The following is a 6,945-nucleotide window of genomic DNA, read 5'->3' as shown; positions in this document are numbered from 1 at the left end:
ACTTACTGTAAATCTTCAAGTGATTCTAAAACTTAGATTTTACTCTATTAGAGTTTAAATTAGGTTTATTTAGACTAAATTTACTGTTATTTTGCCTCTTTGCAGTCAAATTTAAACACAGGAGGTTGGCTTAATTGCATTTTTGCATGACATTCTAGCCTGTAAACAAAGTAGCCTAAGTAAAGTTATCGTAAATGCATGTGCTTTGCTGAAATTCCTCATATGCGTAAATACAGACCATTTACACCTCTATTCACAGCTCATTTACACATCAATACGTGTCCAGTAACATGTACAGACAATATAGTCACTTTACATTAGGCCAGTGTAAGAAAACAGGCTGTTTATGTGTTTACGTGTGGGAGCTACAGCAGCTGAGCGCTAACCAATGACAAAGAATAAAATGTAGCTTCAAAACACATTTTCAACACTCACCACACAGGCACCTCTCAGATCACAAGTCTTCATGAATAAGTGTCTTTTTAAAACTATTGTTCGTAAAAAGAATCTAATCCAGCATGTTGACAGCAGTTTTGTGGCTGGTCTAACCTGCTCTGAAATTTACTTTTATTTATAGTCAGTATCGTGGATCAGACACAAGAGCGTTTAAAGCAGTGCCTCAGCATTGCACACTGGTGTAAAAAAGAGCACGTGAGTCTAAGGGTGTGTTCATTTGCAATACAGCAACACACAGACAAATTACTCATCTGGTAAACGTTGATGCGGCGCCACAGATTAGGACATTCATCTGTCTGTAAATCGGATTAAATGAACATAATATAGAGAGTCTAACATGCCCACATGGACTATAGTCGTGCATGTCTCATAAGTGCCCATATCAACCCATAATATCTGCCAAGCAATAATATTGTGACCCTAGTATTTATATCAAATGAAATAATTTTTAGCGATCTAAATTAAATATGAATTTTGTCTTATGAATTAACTAATGAATTCAATAACAGAAATATATTTTAACTTTCAGAACACTACATTCCAAAGACTAAGACACACCACTTCAGTCTGAAACTTAAGTCGAATGTCGACCTTTCAGATCCAACCTATTCTGTGCAGACAATAATAAAGGTAAATAAATATTTTGTCTTGCTTTTTGATAAATGGTTAAAAGTTGAATTATTTTGTTTATATTAATTTATGTTTATAGCTTGCAGCAATTCTACAGGACAAGGGACTCACCGATTTGAATCTCAAATGGAAGGTTCCACCTAAGAAAGTCGGGCTTTCTAATACGAGGAGAAAGAGCACTTGAGAAATCGTTCATTGAAATGTACAGTGACACAGCAATATGGAGAGAATCAGCAAATATCCTGCCTGTTTCGGTGCCAAAAAACAATCATATGCCAAAATGTATGTACCAGTCAAGCTTTAAAAGTGCCTTTTAAAGCTTAATTTTTATACAAAGCAGCCAACCTTTCAAGCCATTATAATTAAGCTTTTGTTGTGACTTCAACCATGCGGTTTTCATGGCTGTCAGTTATTGGAGAGTGCATTTACTGGTGAATTGGTGTTCATTTAGATCGGGCCTGGTCTTATTAACCCGAAGGCGTCTCCAATATGGACGCCGAGGGCAGGGACTTTATATAGAATGACTCTGATATTAACACGAAGGGCAAGCAGTTCCCTTAGCTCGTGCTGCCTGACCAGAGCATGCACATCAAGAAAAAAAACAACAACAACAACAAAACAGCAACGCGGGAACAGAGCCCCCACCACACACACCAGAGGCCACGTCGCCCCCCGTGCACCCTTCTCACATTTATCACCCCTGACCCGTTTTCATGCCTTGATGTAAATCTGTTTTTAACATGTAGTTTTGTGTTTGTGTTTATGAGAACGTTTCTGCTGTGTCTTTTATTTATTTTCCTTATTTATTGCTATTGTATGGTTTAGATTTTTATTGGTTTTATTTTTTTAGGATTAGGATGATCACATTTTTTATGACTATATGTTTTATTGTTTCTTTTTATTGCCTTTGTGCAGCACTTTGAATGTGATATATAAATAAAGTGGATTTGGATTTGAAATGTATCAATAGCAGATTCTAAACATGTAGCACTCATCGCTGACTCTTCTCTCTCCTGGAACCTATGCTCCAATAAAATAAAATGAAAAATCCAGAGATATATCTTTTCCAGGGAGATAGCTTTTTGTTTTGAAAACTGTAAATGGAAAACTTGGAAAACTTGAAAGCTTGGAGCGCCATCAGAGCAGCCACCGCCCACTCCGTACAACAACTTTAACCCGGTTAATATAAACCAGACTAAACAAAATTAGGACTAAATTAACAGCAATCACTATCAGAAAACATTATAACTCCAGCTACTTACAGGCGCCGCTTACAGCTACCCACAGAAAGCCCCGATAATATTACTAATCAGTGACGCCGGAAACACCTTGCACGACGCCACATTTGTGGATGCAATTGAGAGAGCTATCCCATATGAATGACTATGTGCAAAGTGTCCATCTATGTTATTCAGAGTCCCACCGTCCACTGTTGACTGGTTCATCTTAAGGAGGAAAAGGCACCTTTGGCTCTACGGTGCAAAACTGAGGCTTCCTCAGCCTGTACATGGCCCACTTAGATGATCCTGGTGTCTAAGTGAAACTAAGACTTCAGCTTTCTGTCTAGTGTTTAATAATGACATTGTCTAACATTAGTAATAACTATCAATGGCCTCAAACACAACCCTTTCAATTCCACCTGAAACACAGAAGTACAGAAATGACTGCTTCTGAACATAAAGAATCACAAAAAGGAAGATCTTATTACACAATTACACCCTGGAATGACCACCCTGTCCCATGCTCCATCCCTCTGCACCAGTTCACAAAACTGTATTTGCAGCATTGATAATTGTATTTTTATATTATTATAATTTTGGAATTCATACCAAACAGACAGAGCCAATATTTAAAACTTTAATATACTTACTCTCCTGTCTTCTCCTACAGACAGGCTCATCATGTGCACAGTGGAAATTATTCATATTTTGGAGAACATGGAGGCTCAAACAGTTGACCTGTGGTTGGTCACAATGCAAAGATATTAAACAACATGCACGTCATGTGGAAATCAGTTTCAAAGTCACCAATCAAATTTGATTAGTCAAATGTAGAGTTTTGAATGTATCCGGACTACATTACAGGTATTATTTGCTCAGGACAGATGACTTGCTTGACAGGAGAGCTTAAACATATTTGAGTTTCTGATCTGCAGTTTCTGATCATTATTATTTCATTTCAGTTTTTTTTTTTTTTACCAGGAGACTGACATGGACACCTCAGTTCTCATACTCCTGCTCAATGGTAAGGGAGAAAGGTTTCCTACAAATGAATGTAGTGATCTTTTCCCATCATTTTTTATGTGCTCTTAGGTTTAAATATGGTATTGTCCTTCCACGATGTGATCTATGAGTATCATCTCATTGACTTGCCGATGTCCTGGTTTGAGGCTCAACAGTACTGCAGAGAGCACTACACTGACCTGGCCACATTCAGAAACATGGATGAGATCAAAAGTTTTCAAAGGCCCAGTTCTTTCACTGGGCTTGCCTGGATCGGACTGTTCGATGACCCTGCTTCATGGAAAGGTGTGATGGGTAATGACTCAAACTCCTGGAGATGGTCTTCCACTGGGACCACCAGCCCTGGAGGATACCAGAACTGGAAAACTGGTCAGCCGGACTACTATCGAGGGGGAGAAGATTGTGGAGCGTTATATAATGGACTTTGGGGTGATGTTGTTTGTGGGGATCGCTTTCCATTTGTTTGTTTCACAGGTGAGACATTTTAGATTGATATTTTCAGACTCTGCAGTAAATTGCAAGAAAAGTAAAAAGAATCTGGAGAAACACCCATTCCATCATCTCTTTTTTCATTACTCTAATTTACACAGGCTCATTTTAATTTACCAACATCACAATATATAGTTTTATTGAATTTCTTAATTTTTTTCTTGGAATCCACATCTATAAGAGGCCCACATGTTTTTTTTTAAATAGTCTTGATATACTCTACTGGTCAAAAGTTTTAGAACACCACACTTTTTCCAGTTTTTTACTGTTTACTGATGACCAAAATGTATTCTAAACTTTTGGTTCATGAAAGTGTCCACCTTTGGCAGATATAACAGCTGAACACACTCATGGCTCTTTTTTTTTTTTTTTTTTTTTTTACAAAAGAAATCAAATATTGTTCAGAAAGTTCTTCCCAAGTCTATCGCAGAAGTTTCCATAAATGTGTGGCACTTGTAGGTTGCTTCACTCTGTCCAGTTCATCCCAAACCAGCTCGATGGGGTTTAAATCTGGACACTGTGCTGAACACTCCATGTTTTTAAGCTTTGCCATCTTGTTGTTTTTTCCTGAGGTAGTTTTGGCAGAGCTTGGACTGGTGTTTTGTTCTCTTATCTTTTTTAACCTCTGGCTGTTCAGTTTTTACCTTTGTACCATTTTAAGCTCTTCACTGGACTTCCACAACTTAAACTGCAGTAAATAACTGGAAAAATTAGGATGTTCTAAAACTTTTGACCAGTAGTGTATTTTAACACCAATGTGGACATATGCATTTAGACAAGGTTAACCTTTGGCGTTTCTGTAATTGCTTAGAGTAGAAATGTATGACTATTGCTGCAATGGCGTAATTTGCATTTCTGTCTGGTGTTCTTTTACATTGCAAAAGTGGTGGCCTGGCCAGCCACAACAACGAGCTTTTCAACACATTATAGAGGCTTATTATCAGGAGCTGGGTCCACTGTCCTGTAGTCACGATGATTGACAGATTGGTAGGTTAGAGAAATGCATACGTCTTTATCAAAACAATCTTAAGAGTTAAGAAAACACACTGCAGACTTGTGGTGAATACATTCATGAAGACCTAAACTGAGGTGGAAGACATTATGGATTTTGTTCATGCTACGAATAAACAGTTTGATTAAAAAAAAAAAAAAAGCATTTGGAGAAATTACTTCAGAAACAAAGAAGGACTGACTGGCTTCCCATCTAAACTTCTTGGTCTTTTTCTGCTATTGCTTCACCTCGATCCATGTTTTCACAGATTCTACTCTAGGTCCCAAACAGTACATCTATATTTCTACCACTATGACCTGGGAGGACGCTCAGAGCTACTGCAGACAGCACCACACAGACCTGGCCATGATCGAAGATGAGACAGAAAACTCTGCAGCGGCGTCTGTTCTTGTACCAAACCAGTGGGCCTGGTTTGGTTTGTACAGAAAGCCCTGGAGGTGGTCCGACGGAAGCGAGAGCCGATTCACAAACTGGGGCCCTAAACAACCAAACAATCTCGATCAACACTGTGTTTTGGAGGATGACAATCATTTGTGGAATGACATTGCCTGTTCAGACATGCGTCCATTTGTCTGCGCAAAAGGTGACTTAATATATTTGGTTTTGAACATTTATCCAACTTTCATATCACTCTGAACTGTTTTTTTCTTCTAATTACAGCTTTTAAGACTGAGACACACCAATTGAGTCTAAAACTTGAGTCGGAGGTAGACCTTTCAGATCCAACCTTTTCTACGCAGACAACAACAAAGGTAAACTAAAGACGCTTTTATTACCAGGTCCCCGAAGGGTTGACCAGGTTTTGTATTCACTCTGTGTATCTGTGTGTCCGCCATTAATTCTGCCATTTATGGACCAATTGTCACCAAATTTGGCACGTGGGTCAAGTGCCTGTGCCCAATCCTGCAAAAAAAAAAGTTTGGTGACAATCCAAGGTCATTTGAGGTCACACGGGTCAAATGAAAGGTCACGCCATCATAAAAGATCGGCAATTTCAACAATTTCGGAACCATCTGTGGGCTAAAATAGTCATGCAATCATCACACAAGTTGGCACACACATAACCGGGGCACAGTGGATGTTACAGGTTGAAATCGGTCAAGATTACTTGAAGGTCAAGGTAACCAAGGTCAAATATGTGTTTTTCAAGGTTCAAGGTTCAAGGTTCTTTATTTGTCATTCAAGCATGCGAGAGAAACAGACATGAGAACGAAATGTGCTCCCCGAGGCTCAGTGATCTAGAGTGAGATAAAAACAATAATAAATAAGGAATATTAAAAAGTAAATACATCAAAACAACAACATTTAGTAGTTCCAATAGACAAGTACAACATAAAATATGGCAGGATAGAGAGGCAGCCCAAGCAGGATGTCAATGTGCACTGTTCAGAAGTCTCACAGCCTCAGGAAAAAAGCTGAACTTCAGCCGAGATGTTCTGGCTTTAATGCTCCTCAGTCGCTTCTCAGAGGGCAGAGGAACAAACAGGCGGTGGGACGGGTGCGAGGGGTCCCCCATGATCCTGGAGTTTTTGGTCATAACTCCGCGTAGGATCGAGCTAGAGCAACGGGAGTGGTCTCAAAATCTCAGAATAAAGTCTTTCTTCTCAATATTCAGTTTTGATTATATCAATTAGAAATGGAAATTATAACAGTTCCTTTCTCTTTCAGTGTATGCTGTTAAAATTCTAATTGGAACAAAAATAATTTCCATTTTTTCTTTTTCTGGTAGTACACAACACACTGATCTACAATCACAGAACTAACATATATGGAACTCATGAAAAATAACATTTTCGTTACACGCTAGTAAACACAGACAATATCACACAAATGTTCACGGGCCTGTACAGATACACACATTGCATTGTGGGTATAATGATCATGTAATATGGGCTGGGCTCCTCATAAGCTGCTTCTGTGGTGATGAACTGACCCCACCGATGCATCATGGGGACCAGGTTGCTCTCTCTGATTGTTCTTGTTTTCTATTGCTTTTTTGACAAAATGTTGTTATTTAATATCAATATTTTCTTTCATTATTTTTATTTCATTTGTTTTTATAGCTTTTCGCAGCACTTAAGCACAAAGGACTAACAGATTTGAACATCAGATGGA

The sequence above is a fragment of the Boleophthalmus pectinirostris genome, unplaced genomic scaffold (genome assembly GCF_026225935.1).
Source record: "Boleophthalmus pectinirostris isolate CB_2022bp ecotype Guang Dong unplaced genomic scaffold, ASM2622593v1 HiC_scaffold_8, whole genome shotgun sequence".
NCBI classification, from domain to species: Eukaryota; Metazoa; Chordata; class Actinopteri; order Gobiiformes; family Gobiidae; genus Boleophthalmus; species Boleophthalmus pectinirostris.
Note: the sequence above shows the minus strand (reverse complement) of the source record.